Source organism: Eumetopias jubatus, unplaced genomic scaffold (genome assembly GCF_037043125.1).
Source record: "Eumetopias jubatus isolate StellerSeaLion01/CBP00866 unplaced genomic scaffold, mEumJub1_p1.0 scaffold_3, whole genome shotgun sequence".
Lineage (NCBI taxonomy): Eukaryota > Metazoa > Chordata > Mammalia > Carnivora > Otariidae > Eumetopias > Eumetopias jubatus.
Genome location: NW_028274809.1, coordinates 6355409 through 6374646, shown reverse-complemented (window position 1 = coordinate 6374646; position 19238 = coordinate 6355409).

Here is a 19238-nt window from a genome sequence, read left to right as displayed (position 1 = left end):
CTTCAGTGCGGGCTCTCCTGAGCAAGAGCCACATAAGCAGCTGAGAGATGCTCAGAGGACTCGGGTCACTCTAAGGGGGGCACGTGGGAAGGGGGACCACACAGGCAGTGCCATGAGCCCAGGATTCAGTGGCTGGTGGTTACCACGTCCAGAAGAGAGGTCTTAACGCAATTACCCTACACTAGTCCCACAAATTATCATTAGTCAATTAAGTAATCAACAGACATAACAGCCCTGGCAATTTTTTCTTTCCCGAAGTGAAAGAGAGCACACATGCAAGCATGCACGCACGCACGTGAGCCGGGGGATCGGGGGGAGGGGCAGAGGGAGAGAGAAAATCTTCAGCACCGAGCCCAACACGGGGCTTCATCTCATGACCCATGAGATCATGACCTGAGCCGAAATCAAGAGTTGGACGGTTAACCAACTGAGCCATCCAGGGGCCCCAGCACCGGCAAATTTTAATTTGAAATAAAGGAGAGGGTATGACTGAAATGACAAACTGAAGTCCATTAGCTTGGAATATATTTGGAACTGCTAACAGTGAAATGTTCCAAATATCCATGAAATTTTTAAAAGTCATTCATTTGCAAATTTTTATTGAGTATTTATGGGCCCAGAGTTAACTGGGCAGAAAGGAGGAGAGTGGGTGTAAAGATGAGTCACCAGCTGGTCGCCGCTTTGGGACAGGCTGCCTGTCTCACAGGACAGCTTTAGAGACGTTTTCAGAGTGACTACAAATCCGAACTGTCCACCCACGGGGAGGAGAGGAGAATGGAGCTCCCAGCTTCCACTCCTATTAGTCAAAGCTACTCACCAGAGCACGCGGCCCTGAACTGGTGGGTTGGGTATGCAGGTGCCTGGTGGGTCCTACGGGGTCAAGCCTCGGTGACGACAGGGATGCTGGAGGCCAGAGACAAGAGACACGTGGAGTGAGTGTGAGGCAGGGCACTGTCAGGTTCTGCCCTCGGGCCACAGGGAGGACCCGGGCAGCCACCTTGCTAGGTCCCTAAGGTGCCTGTGGCCTGGCCCCCTGACACTGCCAAGGCCGCTCTGGTCAGAAACCGAGGCACACACACAGATGTGGGGAGGTGCACCCATGGTCCAAACACATGGTAACGTTCCCGTGGTCTTTATACCTAATTCTACTTGGCTTCGTTTGCTCTCTTCCTTCTTCCATGAGAAAAAATGTCTGATCACTCCCATATTCATGCCTCAAAGGAGAAGCCTCAGTTTTTTATCCCTCTCGCTTGGCTTCATGGACCAACATGAAATATATTTTAGAACAACTCTGTAAGGAGCGTCGCATTTTCAGCATGTTCACGAGCTAGGAAAAATCACCTCTTATACAGGGAAGTTCACTGTCATATAAGTTTAAATTGTCCCTAGAACCAGTCAGATCCTGTTCCTAGAACCTGTATATATTTTATGACTCGTATCCTGTTACCGGGGCCCTAAATCTTCTGTAAAGGAGTCATTAAAACAGAGGAATGCTAACCAGCAGATGGGCCTCATTCTCCAGTGTCTGGAGCAGTGCACGCTTATACTTGGATGCGTGGCAGTGGTTCTCACTCACCCCTTCCGGGTCCCGTTTGACTCAAGTCTACAGCTGCGTGCAACAGAGGCCTGGCCTGATTTCTGAGTTATTCTTTCGGCAACATTTCCCAAGGATGTTATTTGTGGTCCCCAATTTTAGGTGTCATGCTTACGGTACTCCTCGTTGATGCAAAAATGTGTCCAAGAGCAAACATGAGCTTCCTGGCCTGTGTTCATTGTAGCATGGCAGGTGACTCAGCATGACAAATGAAAAGTACCTGGTCAATTTTAAAGAGCTATGCGAGGTCAGTGGCCCAGGTAACACCACCCTGGAGATAAATTCAGTCGCAATAAATCATTCCCAGTGATTTTTTTTTTTTTTTTTTTTTTGGCCACCATCTGCTCTATGTGCTCCCAGCCCTTCCTTCCACCCACTTCACTACAGTCATGGCTGGGTATCTACCAGGGAAGCCTCACGTAGATCACGTGCAGAATCTTTTTTTTTTTTAAGATTGTATTTATTTATTTGACAGAGAGAGAGACACGGCGAGAGAGAAAGCACAAGCAGGGGGAGCGGGAGAGGGAGAGGCAGGCTTCCCGCTGAGCAGGGAGCCCGACGCGGGGCTCGATCCCAGGACCCTGGGATCATGACCTGAGCCAAAGGCAGACGCTTAACGACGGAGCCACCCAGGCGCCCCCCCCCCCCCACATGCAGATTCTGATTTCTGTGCTGACCTGCAGCTGAGTGTCTGGTGTCATGGCGAACCCTCATGAAGTACCAATCACACTCACTAAAATACTTAAAATTATAAAGACTGACAGTAGCATGTGCTGGAGAGATGGTGGGGTGCTGGCATAGGGTCTGCTGTGCACCTTCTTTGGAAAACCAGCCAGCAGTGAGACATATACCACACTGCACCCCGCAATGCCATGGCTGGGATTGGGATCCGTCCAAGATTAATGAAAGCATCCTTTCACAAGATGTGTGCAAGAATGTTCATAGCCCCCTTTTTTAGTTGTCAAAACCAAACTACAAAACTCAAGTATCCATTAACAGGAGAACTGAAAAAGAGAACACTGTGGCGTATTCATACACTGACTCCTACTTAGAGATAAAGTCCTGATTCACTACTGATTCACATAACATGGACCAGTCTCACAAGCATGTGAACCCAGATGCGTATTGCATAAAGCTGGAGAACCGGCAAATAATCCCTAGTTTCTAGGAATCAGCTGTGGTGCTTCTATTGGGCAGAGCACTGACCAACAGGTGGCAAGAGGAAAGCTTCCGGAGTGATTGAAATACTGTATATTTTGACTGGAATGTTGGTTTTGCAACTGTCAAACTCATCAAACCCAACACTTAGGATCTGAGCACTACATTGCACGTAAATTTCTCCAGATGATACGAAGGTATATTTTTAGGGATGCGAAAGTCAAAACAAAGAAAAGATTTCATCACAGAATGAGGGTAGCCCATGTGCTAGAGGGGAGGTAGGGAGCTGTTCTGGGCAAGAGACACATTTGGGGTCTTGGAGTCCTGGAGCTTGGAGCACTCTCATTCCCCACCTTGGATAGGATTTTTGGTTTCATAATCATTTGTTAAGACACGTATTAACATTTTATGCTGTTTTCTGTATGTATGTCACATTTCATAATTTTAGACATTTTAAAAAATATTTTATTTATTTATTTTTGCGAGAGAGAGAGAGCTAGCACGAGTGGGGGGAGAGGCAGAGGGAGAAGCAGACTCCCCACTGAGCAGGGAGCCCGACGAGGGACTTGATCCCATCCCAGGACCTTGGGATCATGACCTGAGCTGAAGGCAGATGCTTGACCAACTGAGCCACCCAGCCGCCCAACTTTAGACAATTTTTAAAAACTATAATGGCCAACACTCCGGTTCTTAGAGGTCCTTCATCTACTTGCACTGCTCACAGACTCCAGCAACACTGCTCTGAGCTGCCATCCCCGGTTACTGCTCTTCCCCACTCTCTTGTATATTTCAACAGGAAGCAGATTAGCTCCTAGCTTTTTGGTTTTTGTACCTCACCCTGTAACACCCTCAGGGTTTTAGATTTTCATCAAGTAGCTTATCACCGTACATTCTTAAATAAAGACAGCTCCCTGCCTAAGAATATCTAGGCATTAGATTCATACAATTGACACATTCCGACACAGATGAAAGACGATAGATGGGTAGATGGGGGAAGTGTAGATATAGACAAATATAGACATTCTTAAGAATACTGCATTTTCAGGATCCTAGGATAACACGATCCTAATTATTTCACTCTCTGTTAAAAAGCCCCAGTTTCTATGGCGATGTACTACCCCTTGCCATAACTGCCTTTTCCTGAGATTCCTTATAATTGGACTATGACATTTGGTATCAAATCCTTGATACACAGCTGAGTGAATAGTACATCATTTTTGACAATGCATTTTACCATGAAATGCAAATGTCTATGCATTCAGATTGTACATCACACACACTTGTAGGGTGTTAAATACTCAGAAAATGGACATGCTTAGTGCTCTTCAGAGCTCAGACCCAACCTCGGGAGAACAGGGGTAGGTATAAGCAGCCTTCATCTCTAAGTCCAGTTTAGAGGCAGATTCTTGGAAGTACCAGGGGACCCATAATTAAAACTTGCTTCCCAACATAACCCCAAATCATAGAGTCTGTTACTAGAACAGAAAGACTCCAATACACCGTGTTATGTTCAGCCTATTTTTTCTTTTTAGGACACAAAGTATGAGGAATCATGAGCATTTTGTATTTGTTCCTAATTTCTTTCCATCTCTCTATAGAAATTGCATTCATCCATATGATTTTAGTCCCTGAGTAATTAAAAAAAAGAAGACAAGAAAAAGCATGAAGCATGGGTCTCCACATCCGAAGGTGGCCTCACGACTTCTCAAGCTCAACCCCCAGGACTGAGTCAGTCACGCGGAGGAACGGGTTCAGGAGTGTCATGCCAGATTTGGGAGGCCATTCTAGCACAACATGGTCTGTCATTCTGTGCAGAAACACCTGTGAAGCGCAGGTAGGGGCAGAGCCCCAGAAGGGCTGACTTAAGAAGGCAGCCCTTGCATCAGCATCCGTGGGCCAACTCTGCCCCATCTGCCTGGTCTGTCCGTACCCTGTCCTAGGACCATAGACAAGTGAAGAGCCCATCCTTCCAATGGTGCATTTTACAGCGATACCCCAGGGCTCACTGTTCTTCAGAGACGAACCAACAGAGACAGAGAACAGAGTTGCTTGGGATGAGCCAACAAGGAGCCATGCTCCAGCCCCCGATAAAGGAGGGCAGCGTGGAGTGCCCAACCCCCCACTGCCCTGCGAGCCACGAATGTGTCGTCCCAGTGGCCCAGTCTTCGGCAACAGGGGCAACAACACACCTCCACCATCCTGACCCAGTCCTGTGGTCAATTCTCTGAGCATGAGAGCATGCCCTCTGCACCCCAGCTCCAGGGCGTGAGTCCTGCCTGTATAGAGCGGTAACGGTTGTCTGAACGCTCTCAACATGCCAGGTGGGACTCCATACTCCTGATTCTGATATTTGTTCAGGGCTGAATTGTGTCCCCTCAAAACGCAGACATTGAGTTCTGAGTACCTCGGAACATGAAGATGACCTCAAGAGTTCTATGAACATAAGATCTTAAAATCTGTTCTGTTGCTTTACGAGGAGAGTAGCCCATTGAATTGAAATTTACTGGAACTCTACTCCGGGTAGGCACAGTTCTTGGCACGTGAGAGGAGTGCCCTTAGTAAAAGACATAGTCCTTTTAATTGAAAAGATGAAAAGCAAGCATGCAAAAAATTGAATAATTAAATTTCTGACTAACAGCTAAATGTAGCAGTTGGGCAGACAGCATATTACAGCTCAAGAACAATCTCCAGATGACCTAAAAGATAAAATTGCCATTTGAAGAATATCGAGTTTTAGAACAACTTCCCCAGACATCTAGGAAACATACTTTTCAGAGACCGAGTAATTAGAACCAAGACGTTAAGTGGTCAGTTTTGCAAAATTTGGGTGATTACCAGTCACCGTTAGGACTTCGATAAATTATGACATTTCTGTACTTGGACACAGTGTTGGTTTCTGTCTGTCTGTTTTTAACCAACACTCAACTCAGGGAGTGGGGATTATCCAATCTGTGGATTTCTAGTATAAATATTAGGTTCCAGTTTTTCTTCTCTAGCCACCTTGGAACGGTTTCCTGTGACTAGCTCGGGCTGGCTCAGCACAAAGAGGAATGTGCACTCAGCGTTAATACCCATGGAAGAAAATACAGTCGGGTGGGACGATCGGCTGGAGACACACAGAGACACGCTCTAACGCTGGAGGTAAAAACCATTAAGTTTTGTGCCCATTTTGCATTATCTTCTCATTACCTCCTCCATGAGCACAAATAATTTAGTTTTATAAAGTACATCAAAACTATTACACAAGCATGAATCTTATAACAAACCATCTCCTTAGCTCTGCTGAAAGGTTTCCACTTCCCAATCAGACATCAAGTGCTTTTCCCAGAACTGCCTCTCTCACCCCAGGGAGAAAGGAAAGAGCTGAAAGCATTGTTGGCAAACAAGTGACATAATGCAAGCCTTCTTCAGCTTGACTCCCCCAGTTACACTTGACCAGATGATGCTCACAGGCGTGACACAGCCCGGGGGCTTTGCCGGAGCAAAGGAGCAAGCCACTGCTTGCTGGCTGTCACTCAATTCTTCTCATTTTCCAATCAAGCAAAACAGATGCCCGTGAGTGAGGATGCTGCCTTGGAGGGAGCAGCTCTAATGTATTTGGAAGTAAAACATTAGCCAACTTTGGTCCTTTACGTATTGGTAATACACCAAATGTGTAAGAAACCCCTGTGGGTTGCAACACCCCTGATGAAAAGAGCTAACACAGAGGACAGACTAAAACAACCCCCATCATTTGAAGTAACACAGTCCAAAGAAAAACCAAGAGTGAAATTTATTTTGCAGACAACTGCATCCACAAAACTTTAGCCCAAAGCCTCAGAGAGTTGGGTGTAGACATGCTTAAGAGAACCCATTTTCTCTTACCAAGTAAAGTGCTGATGGCACCTGTTATGGAGGGTCACAATTTTCACCCCAGAAATCAGAATACACCTGCTACACCCAGTCAGCAAACAGACTAAATATTAAATATTGCAAATGGTCCTTTAAGGTCTAAGAGATGTCGTGAGGTCCGACAAGGGAAGGGCTGTGCTGTTTGGCCAATATGGGGACCAAAGTTGGACAATTAGAATGGAAGAAGTTCTGGAGAGGTAGCGGGGACCTGAGGGGCTGCCCCATCCATGTGAGCATGCGGGGTGCATGTTGCACGCCCTGGCACCTAGCGCGGCCGCATTGGGCAGTGTCCACCCGCCACAGCTATGATCCAAGAATAGGAATCCCCTTCTGTGATTTTCAGGTGCCACTCTTCTCCATGGGACTCTGAGGAGGGCCCCTCCTGCAGACGTTTGCATGCGTCTATTCTTGGATAAGCATTTCTCCACATGAGAACCACTGCACAAAACATGACAGAACCGAATCTGTTGGTAAGATAGTGGGGATGCCAATGGCCAAACTTTCACTGCCATTGTTAAAACCACTCCAGGCCTGTGAAGTGATGTTGCCCTCACTTTCCCCTGGCAGTTTTATAAACTGAACTTTGCAAGGGGGTTCCTGAAAAGTAAATATTTAGAAGGCATGTTTGGTGATAAAAATACTCCATTAATAAATATTTAGGGAAATGGAAGTGTTTCTGTAAATGGTACCAAGATGAGAAATTCTTACAGCAAGAGGAAACATGTCTTAGGTTAGTAATAAATGGTGAGTCTGTTTTCCTTCTTTATTTCGGGAATCCAAACTTACTCAACAAAGTTGAAGAAATCCAAAATCTTAGGAAACTAACATGTACGCAAAGTTAAACCTTTGGGAGGCCAAAGAAAGGGATACAGACAAATTGAAAGGCAGTGGAGGGTTGTGAGGAGTGGAGGTGTTCCAGAATGATCTCTGTAGAAGCTGGCCAAATGGAACACACACACACACACACACACACACACACACACACACACACACACACACATTTGCGTTTTGTCATTTTATACTGCTTTTTAAAATATATTTAAAGGAGCCGATTTTTGGAAGCTGCCTTGCTTATTCTGGTGCTGTTACGCAGCACAAGAAGGTTCCTGACTCTTATGCCATCATTCACGTGTTCTTTCGTTCAACCCCTACTGACTGAGCGGGAGACAGTGTGGGAGAGGGTGGAATACACCCGCAGACACCCCAAGCGCGGCCTTTACCCTCCTGGGCTTGGAGACAAAGGGAAACAAAGGATGGGCTCTCCAGGCCTGGAGTTACAATCTGTGGTGAGCCTCGCAGACGAAAGCAGCAGGACGTGGCCCTTCTCCGTGACGGAGGGACTCTGGCGGACCAACCCTCCTGGTGCGCCCGGGGCTGTCCAGTCTAGCACTCGAAGTCCCCGGCGACGGTGCGGTCCTGGATCAGCTGGAACGGTCGGTCAGCTGGCAGGTCCTCGGGTCAGGCAGGGACGGGGTAGGGACATGACAGGATAGACCGAACCTGGGGTGTAAGTTGGGGATGGTCGGCGCACAGATGACAGGTGGGCGGCCCCTCCCCCGGGGCACAGTGCGCATGCCTCTCGCACCCGCCTGAGCAGACCTCGGATTTCCCGGGGATGCGATGCGGTTAACACACCCTTCCTCCCTTCCCTGCTCTCTCCTCGCTGGTGCCTATTTGCCTCTGCTCATCCCTTTCTCACCACGTTTTAGGCCTGCCCTTTGCGAGGAGCCTATCACTGGATGTTGTTGTTGTTGTTGTTTTAATTCAAATTTTTTCCTTTTGCTTCAAGAATGAACCCATTTGTACTCATCGTCATCATTTCTATTCGGTGATGCTTCTGCATCTTGGTTGATGCTCTTTTGTTTGTTTTCTGATCGGCTGCCTTCTATTCTATTTTGTTTGGGTGGGAGTTCCCCCTCCCCTTTCTTCTGTTGCTTCGTGATTTGTAGGGCAAATAGCCTTTCAAGTCCATGAATTGTTACATCATGGATTTTAAAAATGCATTCTTAACCTTAAGGGAAACCGGCCCTTAAAGTCAGCAAGAAAGCAGGCATTGTAATACCCTCAGAGGGAGCCAGTGGGTTTGTTTTAAAAGTGGCCTAGCTTTATCTCGGTGTGTTGACCTCTGCTCACTGCCTGCTCTTCCGGCCACGATTTCCTCAATTCTGAGGGCTAAATGAGGGCGATATGTATTTGAATCCCCTATTTTTTTTCTATCACCGACTTTGGCCCGTGTCCATTCCGGACTCTTGCCTCTGAAATGCTATTGTACATAATCCTTAGAGCTGTCCTCCACAGTGTTCTTCCTTTCTTCCTTCCAGCCAGCTCGGTTGCTACCACAAACGCCACAGACACTGATTGCTCACAGTTCCAGGGGGCTGGGAGTCCCAGATCGCCCGCTGGGTCCGCTCTGGTGGGAGTCCTCGCCCAGGTTTGCAGCCCGCCCCAGCCCCTCCGTGTCCTTATGTGGTGGGGAGCAGTGAGACAGGGAGCTCTCCGGGGTCTCTGGCTCAGGCACTAATCCCAGCAGGAGGACTCCACCCTCATGACCCAACACTTGGCAAAGACCCCACCTCCAAACACCATCCCGCTGCAGTGGGGTTAGGATTTCAACATGCAAATTTGGGGAAAACACAAACATATACTTACGTCCTCCTCTATTAGACAGCGGGCTGTGGTCCTCCTATTTGCTTCTATCAGCACTCTCCCCAGCAGAAAACAGATATTTACCGAAGCCAATGTTCTCAGAATACCACTTAATGGGAATCAGGAGCAGTGCAGGGGATGAGGCAGGAGGGGAATCTCATCCAGACTCGACCTCAGACAGATGAATGGCTAAATACTGGGAAGAGAGAGAGAGGCAGAGCCACCATGAGAGTTCTCATCACCCCAACTTCACGGCCACACCTTGGTTCTTGCCACCATCGGAAAGGCCTCCAGCTCGGGAATCGTAGTCTCCAAACTCCCATTCAGACTGTGCCCCCTCATTTAGCTGAATATTGTACCCCAAACCAACACACAGCAAGCTGGGCAAAAAAAAAAGTGGTCACCTTCTTGCTATTGTCTTCTTCGTCTTCACACATTCATAGCCAATTTCCTGAGAAAGTCCTCAATGCCGGTCATCCACCTACACCTCCCACGCCTAGCCCAGTCCACTGCCATCTGCCCTCTGCCCCGCTGTGCCTCTGCAAGGGCTCCAGCTAAAGGGATCCATTTTCCTACTGCCAATCCAATGGACGTTTTCCTACGTTTATCTTTTGAGCCACCTTGCCAACACCTGACCCCGCTGACCCGCTCTTATGCTTGAAATCTTTTCTCTGCCTGCCTTGAAAGGATCCTATCCATGCTGACTTCCTTCCTATTTCTTTACCGTCCCTTCTTAGTCTTCTTCCAACTCCTCTGTGGATGCTCATTTATTCACTCGGCAAACAGTAACGGAACACCAACTACTTGCGGGTGCATAAAGCAGTGACAGTAGCCTCTTTTCTTGAGGAACTTACAATCCAGCATGGCGGGGAGGAGGGAGGAAAAGCAAGGAATGAGTGATAACCAAGGAATGAATAAATATGTAATCTGCTGTCTAAGGATTATATGTGCTAGGCAGCAAAATAAAGCAAGGCAAAGTTGCTCAGGGGCAACACTTGAGGAGGTCTCTAAAAGGAGAGAGGTGATCAGAGAAGACCTCTTCAAGAAGGACACAGTTGGTCAGAGATGCAACAATGTGAGGACCTGGGCGGGGTGGGGGGGGGGCGGTCTGACAGAACAACAGGTCTGAAGATGCTGAGGCAGGTGCCTACTAGACCGGAGGGACCGTGAAAGTAAGGTACCAAGGTGTAAGTGACAAAGACCCCAGCACACCAAGGAAAGAATTCCAGTGTTCTCCAGGTTGCTGTCATGCCTTCTCTCTCTGTACATTTCATAAAGGGGCCTCAGCCCTCTTCAGTTAAGCTTCAGCTAAGTCCTTCATCCCGATGACTCCAGATCTACAACTTCAACCCGTACCTCTCAGTGAAGCATCAGACCCATAGTTAAGGCATCCAAGACATGACATGTCTAAACCTGACCTCAGCGTTTCCTCCAGAACCTCTGGGGTTCTCCATCCCTTGGAGGGAGGCACGGTCCACTAAGTCAGCTAGGCTGAAACTGAGGCCCTTCATTTGGCCACCAAACTGTAGCTTCTGTCCCCACAATCTTTACTGCTTTGGGGGGCATGCAATTCAGTCCATACAGCTCATAAATATTCATTAAATGAATAAATGGACTGGAGTCTTGGGGCCTGTGGGGACTTCAGAGATGATCTGGTCCCCCTGCTGATTTGACCCAAGCTGAGAGAAGAGCAGGGAGCTATCCAGGGTCATGCAGGCAGAGGGCCACGTAGGACTACATAGGTCTTACTTGTTAGCAAGCAGTAACAGGTGCAAGACTAGCTGTGAAGGACATCTGATGTTAAAGAGACCTGGGTTCAAGTCTCTGGTGCGCCACTTTCTAGATATACGTGATCTCGAGCAAACCTAATTAATCATTGAGAATGATTTCAGTAAAAATGAAAATAATATGAGGGAAAGTATTTAGCATAACTAGCATTTAGGCCCCCTGTCCTCTGACCTTCCCGAACCCTGATGTGGTCTTGTCCCGGGAGAGCAGCGGAGCCCCTCAGGCTGATACACTGAATAATCAGCTTAAAGGGTGGCCCCTGGAGAGGGATCACCCCAAGGCCAAGCCCAGAGCAGGCCACGTCCCAACATCATCCCCTCCTCCTGTGTAATGGTCCAGCGGATGCTCGGCACTCTGCTGACCAGAGCAGAAAGTCTACTGACAGCTTCTGGATTCATCTCTGGGACGGAGCTGCCTGCTTTCAGATAAGCAGTGAGGTCTGTTGGCAGCCAGAGGAGAATGAATCATGAGGTAAAGACCAAGATTACCTTAGAGTCACAGCAAGCATGATCTCCCTTGATGCCAAGTGGACCAGAGAAGCGGGTCTCCAGGCACTGAACGGTGGCTGGAAATTCAGATCCTGGAGTGAGGCCGACCTGCAGTCAGCTTCTACCTCTGTTCTAGCTGTGGTCTCATCTGAATCATTCAAATTCTCTGAGCCTTCGTTTCTGTATAACCACAATTTTTATTTTCTGGATTCTGATACTTTGACATTTACATCCGCAAGATAGTGAACCACTTGCCTGCAAGCACATTTTTCAATCAACCAGAGCTCATACGCATCCACATCCTTGACTGTGCGTTCCACTCCGAGCCACTATCTGGTGGCCCTAATCACCCCACGGCCAGGTACCAGACAGCTAGTGACAGCCCTTGGCCCCAGAGCCTGCTGCAATCACTCAAAATAGCAGATCCCAAGCCTGCTTGCCCTGCCTTGCTCCTTCTTTCCCGTTGCTGGCCCTGATCTCCCCACTCCCTCTGCCTCCCAGCTAACCCTAGTGCTTCCCCGAGTGGCCCTGTGGGTCACACCTCCCGTCTCTAGGGAACTGTAGGATAAGCTTCTTCCTTCGTGACAGTCACTTGCATGTCTGTGTGTCTTTCCATGCCTGATGGAAACAAGTCCTGGGGACTCTTAAAACAGTTCCGCTAACTTTGAAGTGGGGGTGATGAGGATTATGCCCACCTCAAAGAGTGGCTATGGGGATTGAGTATAGTTGCCCAGGTATGGTACTTGGCACAAGGTCCCTGCAGGGACTATAAATCATGGCGATGATTATCATCTTTGTCACCTGGATATCTCTATATCCTAGGGCTTCCCATGATGCTGCCAAAACATGTCTCTCTCCATCCCAAATTCCACCTTCCCTTCGAGGGCTGGAGCCCATTCTGGCAACAGCAAATGGCCACCATGTCTCCACACAGCTTCCCTCCCAACACACTTCCAGAAAAAGCCCGAAGTTTATGTCCCATTGGCTGACTTGAGTCACGTGTCCATCCCTAAGGTTTGGGGGTTCTGATTGTCAGAGCCTGAAGTTGGGGATGGGGTCATGACTCCCCAGAGGAAAACTGGGTCATGTACATGAATGAGGGGGTTCAGATGGCAGACCAGAATATTCCAAACACACTGGAAGCCAGCAATTCAATGCTTGTTGTTAACTTCTGGGGGGTTAAAAGCCACATGCTGACCAGAACTTTATCTTTGCCCAGTGAGAAGTGTGCTATTGAAATAATAATCTCAAGTCCCAGGAAAGGGCAATGAAGACAAAAATGTGACTAAGTTGACAAAAAGACCAAGAAAGCTTCTTATAGCACACAGAAGTAAGAGAGGAAGTAAGCGGGATCCCTGGGTGGCTCAGTCAGTTAAGCAGCTGCCTTCGGCTCAGGTCATGATCCCAGGGTCCTGGGATGGAGCCCCACATGGAGCCCCACATCGGGCTCCCTGCTCAGCGGGAAGCCTGCTTCTCCCTCTCCCACTCCCCCTGCTTGTGTTCCTTCTCTCACTTTGTTTCTCTCTGTCAAATAAATAAATAAAACCTTTAAAAAAAAATAGGAGGGAAGGAAGGGAAAGAGGGAGAGAGGGAAGGAACAGGGGAGAAGAATGCTTTTCCTGACACATAGAAAAACCCATTCCACCAGTAGACACAACAGCCAAACGGAAGAAAAACTTAATGCCTTGCTAAGGAATCTCTGTCCTGGCATTTCTCAGTGCTCTGTCATTAGGAAGAGATTCAAATGCTGCCTGTGGCCATTCATCTTCCCTATAAAATAAAAAATTTACATTGATAGTTAGTTTTTTTTAGAAGATTTTATTTATTTGACAGGAAGAGAGAGAGAGAACACGAGCAGGGGGAGTAGGAGAGGGAGAAGCAGGCTCTCTGCTGAACAGGGAGCCTGACGCAGGGCTCGATCCCAGGACCCTGAGATCAGGACCTGAGCTGAAAGGCAGATGCTTAACCAACTAAGCCACCCAGGTGCCCCTTGGTAGTTAGATTTTATCTAAGACATGGCTTTTGGACCAAGGTACTATTTTAAGGTATAATTCTCCTTCTCTTGCAAATAATTATTTTTTATAAACACTAATTTCTTCCTGCAAGACTGTAGACACTAGGATCCTAAAGGTTCCCCAGATTCTGCTTCCCACAGCATGGACATATCTGAAAACCACCTAACGGTCTTTCCTAACTGGCTCTGAACAGGAAGGGTAAGCAGCGTGCTTTGTGGTGAGGGCACTGCAAAAAGGAATTAGCATTCCCTACTACAGCATTTTGATGGTCTTCACAGGTTCTGAAAACTCTAACCCTAATTTAAACCCATATTTAAGCCCAATTTAAACCTACGTTGGCATGACCAGTAGTAACTGATTTTTTTTTTTTTTAAAGAAATAAAGCTACTTACCCCGGGCCATGTGGAAAAGCCATGTGCTTACCGTTGAATAGATCCAGGTAAATATCAGACCTCCAGGCAGACTTTTCTGCTGTTCATGCTATTTTCTACTCACAAAATTGGCCATGGTTTGCAAAACTGTCATGTCTCCCGTCTATTCCCAAACTGACTGAGCACTTTTATTAAATTCTCACAGTTTGACATTGAAATACTCCCTGTGGGGAGGCCTGGCCTTGTGCAATTGGGGTCCCGGGCCCCACAGGACTCCCTGGTGTTGGAGCTAGCCTGTGTTTGTGTCCACAGACACGTCGTGCCCCATGCCACACGCGGCAAGCTGCTCCCTCCCTGCCCACAGACCCTCCAGCCTCCAAGCCTGGCACTGGCAGGACCCTCCTGGATGCCGCCCCTCCTCCCGTTTCTATACCTGTAACAATTACACCCAGCCGTGAGGATGCCCACCCCCACCTGCATCTAGGCTGGGTCAGGTGGCTGTCCTGGCACGTGTTGGACCACTAACCATGCTATAACCTAATTGCTTGTTCCCCAGCTGTGTGCTTCTTAGATAGAAGGATCTAGAATATACCCATCTTCTTATCCCCAGCGTCTAGCACAACACCTGATGTACAGATGTACAGTAAGCATTCTAGACATAATCGTTAAATGAGTAATTGAATACATGAGTGAGAAAATGAATATTCACTTAGAAGTATTTCTAGAAGTTTCCTGAAAGTCACAAAACTCCCCTCAGCCGACTGTTTTCTCGACATCCCTTCTGGATTCTGCATGAGAGATTCGTGTGCTCCAGTGATGCCCTAGTTATGCCCCTGTGTGTATGGATTAATTAAGGACAACAGCAAGTTGGAGTGCTCAGTGTTACAGCATCTAAGGGCATGCAAGGATGGAGGCTTCCCAGAATGGCAAGCGGGTCACCCAACATTGCCTGACAACAGGCACTCTCACTTGTAAAGCTAGTGCCTGATAGAATTCTTAGCAAAGCAACTTTCTCTGAGCTGCTGTAGGAGTGGCAAAAGATGGAGCAGCATCTGAACGCCCCACATCCCTACACAGGCAATGGGCTTTGGGGGTCCAGCCCCCACCATCTGCCCGTCCTCACCTGTCCCCATTCTTCATCTCACTTTTTCACCCCAGTCACACAGGGCGGCATTTCAGTTTCCTAAAGGTGAAAAGCTCCTTCTGGCCTTGAAGCCTTTGTACCTGCTGTTCCCTCTGCCTGGCATGCCCCTCCCTGGCTCCTTTCACTTTGGGTCTGACGTCACCTCTCCTGAGAGGGCCCTGGCTGGCTGTCGTACCTAAGGCAGCTGTCTCCTTTCTCAGCCCCTGGCGCTTGCCTTTGGAGCACGTACCACCGGCAGGTTGGCCCCTCCCCTGTCTCAAATCACCGCTGGACTCTCGGCACCAGGAGACCCGAGCTGATTCTGTCTCTCCCAGCCTCAGATTCTCAGGGCCTGGCACACAGTAGGTGGTCAATAAATACTTCTCACATGCACAAATCTCATTCTTCAGGCTTATGAATCATGCGAGGACCACCTCCTCCCTCAACTTAAATCCACAGAAGGCGTTTATCCAGGCTACAGTTTTCACATTCTGAGCCACAGACAACAAATATGAAATTCCATTCAGCCACATTGATGATTCAGTGCCTGTTTTATGTTGCCCACTAAAAAAATAATCCCAGGCTTTATGCTCTTCTTTTCGCCCGTAGCTTTGTTTTGTATCTTTTTATTCTATTTTCCTCTTATCACGGGCATTTGGGCCACTACTGATTTCACTTCACCAAAAGAACATTACTCTTTTTATTTCCTCTTTGAGAATGCTCTTGTCCACAGAGAGACACTTTCATGATGGGTCCACATGCGATTTCAGAGTATTTCCACCCTAATGGGAAGTGTATCTGCTAGGTGGCCAGAATGCTATAGCCTGAGCAAGCTTGGTAGAGTTCAGTACAGTATGTGCCCCTAGGAGTTTTATTGTTCGAGCGGCTGTCTGGCCCCGCTGTGTCTATTTTGAGAAGCCCCTAGCATGAATCTTTGGTGGTGGCAGTTGGGGTGGATTAGCTTTAACCTATTGTTCATTGAAATAATAGAGGTGCATGTTGACAGAAATAATAGAGGTGCATGTTCCAAACCCACCCCACCCCCTTCCTCTAACCTACCTATGCATTTTACTTTCCTACTTACAAGAGACCTCCTAGAACAGCACTTTCCCTGCACATGGAGTGCATGCCTTTATAAAGGAGCCCACACTCAGGGAGAAACCTGGCAAGTCTGAAGTCTGAAGTTCACGTTCTCAGACTGTCTCATCAACCCTTCCGCCTCGGAGCAACGTGGTCGCCCCCTTGATAACTACTTGAGTTATCAAGGAGCCTTGAAAAAAAGATATTTCTATGTACAGCTGATGCAAAACTAGGATTGTTCTCTAGGGTTTTATGTGAATCAAAGAACAAGTTGTAAGTATGTGTGTGTATTAGTGATAATGACAATAGCGTATGTTTATAGACAATCTGCATGGATTGTCTCACTTAGTCCTTGCTAGCAAGTACTGCCCCCGTTCTCAATGTATTTGAGCCTGTGTCTACAGATATGGGAGTGTGTACACACGTTCACATCACACTCATATATAACATAGATACATGTACAAACACACTGACACATCTGTAAATGTTTAGGAAAAGTGTCCGGATGGACACATAATAACACACTGTTCACCATGGAATCTTGGGAGAGGGTATGAAATTGGGGATCGAGGCCCACTTGTTACACTACACACTTCTCTAATCATTTGTATCCTTTGAAACAAATGTGCATTAGTTTTGCACCTAAAACACTGTTATTGATTTTGCTGTATGTGTTCCCACTAGAAATGCTTACTAAGTAATTGAATGTTATGAATATCTTACGGTTTTTTCTTTTCTTTTGTCTTTGGAAGGACAAGTAATAAAAACTGGTGGAACGAGAAAGCGTACATTCAACTGGAAGCAACATCTTGAGACCTCCTTGCCTTCCAGAATAGGAAAGACGAAATGGTCCGCACACAACCTCCACCTAAATGTATAATGTCACCCAGCTCATACCAGGCTCAAGTGCAATTCAAACTATGGTAGTAAAAACATACATAGTATGCTCACATTTTTTCCTCCAGTTTTTAGACCTTCTGACCTCTGAGAATACCTCTCCTAAGAAGTGGGGTGGTGTAAAGATGCTGATGGCACCATGAAAGCAAGTCCCCTTCGAACAACTATGGACACTATCAGGCATGCTCTCTGCATGCCCCCAGGCAAAATGAGCAGGCATTTTGTTTTTTCACGCTGTATCCTGCATGTCCACAGTACTTTGTTCTTTGTGATTTTATTTTCTCTTCCTTACTGCTCATTCCTCAATGAGCTCAGCTTCTCCCAGACTGGACTCTGTCTTTCTTAATTGAATATCTTTGTGTGTTGCTTTTGGGCCCTGTATCAGTGTGGCTGCAGAGCTTTTCATGCTTTGGACCATTTGTGGCACCTCTGGGCATTGTCTTTTCATACCTTTTGTTTATTTTCTCATTTTCTACTGGTTTGTCTTTCCTATGCATTACAGACATTCTTTACACAGTAAGGATGTCATTCGGAATAGCAATAATAACAGTGGCTGAAACTTACTGAATGCTAATCTGTGCTTACCTGCTAAACACTTCACAGGCAGCATTGAATTTTCATACTCGTTTAGGAAACTGAGTCACAGAGAGGTAAAATAACTCTCCAGAGATTGGAACCCAGCAGGCTGCCTGCTGGGTCAGTGCTCCTCACACGTCCCTATACTACTGAGAACTCCCTGGGCCCCCGCCATGCCCCCTGGACGTCCTCTTCCTCTCTGAGGCTCCTTTCAAAGCCTGCAGCATACATTTTAGGGCTAACTGTATCCATTTTCAGGAATTCAGTTGCCCACACCCAAATCAGAACCCCGATCTCCACCCTTCTTGAACCGCGTCTCTGTCTTCCTGTGAATCCTTCTGAAAATGTAGCGTGGGCTCAAATCAAGAAAACGATTCCCTAGGGAAAAGGGAGATCTCCAAGACAGAGGGAGCAGCAAAGGCTTGGGATTCGGAAAATCCAGGGTTTGAATTTAGATTCATGTGCCCCATGAGATCATGATACAGCACATAAGGTCTAAAGTCACCCATAAAATGAGAGTAAGAATATCTGCCTTGCTAGGTAATGGTGAGAAAAACCTCCAGGGATGTCTAGACCTGGATCAATAAATGAGAGCTTTTGTCCCAGGGAAGACCTGTGATTCCTCCAGGTCTCTGCATTGTAGGGGGCCTTCAGTCCTGCAGGGGGGACTCCAATCCCGCAGTAAGGCAGCTGGTAGTCCCCCACGTGGTTAGGGCACAACCTCCAGAGTAGCCTCAGGTCAAATTCCGGTTCTACTACTTTCTTGCGGTCAAATCAACCCTCGGAGCTTCAGTCCACTCATGTGTGAAACGGACTAAAAAGAGTAGTCATGTACGGGCTTTTTTGAGGATTAAGTGTGTCATTCCATGGAAAGTGCTTGCCACATAGTAAGTGGTGGTTCAATTTTGTGAGCATTTATTGAGCATCTGTTGAGCTCTTCTTAGATGTCAGGCATAGGGACACAAGTGGAAATGGTTATGATGCTACGTATTCCTCCTGCACTCTGCTCAGCAGGAAGTTCTCCTTCTTTGTAATGTTCAATGTGACTGCCCTTCTTCTCGCCTTACTTACCACAGTCCTGCACTGCTTTCCTCCCACCGTGTGTTGGAAGCAGGATTCTCAGCATTAGGTACCACCCCCCGCGTCCTGGCCGACGCTCGCGGAGCCGTACCTCACCCAGGGGTCCCCGCGTGGGGTTCCCCGAGAAGGGATGGGAGGATGGGGGGGTGAAAGGAACACAGGAGCGCGACCAGAAGGTAACGAGGAAGCTGTCGTATCTAGATCTGCTTGTTCCAGGGACCACGACCCCGGGGACGCCCAGCGGCCGGGACCCCATTCCCCGGCTGGCGCCCGGAGGAGGAAGAAAACGAGGCACCGAGGCGGGGTCCCAACTGGGGCTCCGGGAGACGCGGCGCCACCCCCTGCCTGCGCGCTCGCTCCCGGGCGGGCCTCTCCGCGGCCCCGGCTCGGCCTCGCCCCTGCGCGCACGCCCAGCCCCAGAAAACCACACCCCGCCCCGGCCTCCGGATGGCCCCCGCTCGGCTCCGCCCCCTTCTCACTCGCCCCCCCCTCCACCCTCGGCCTACGGGCACCAAAGGCTGGGCCCCGCCC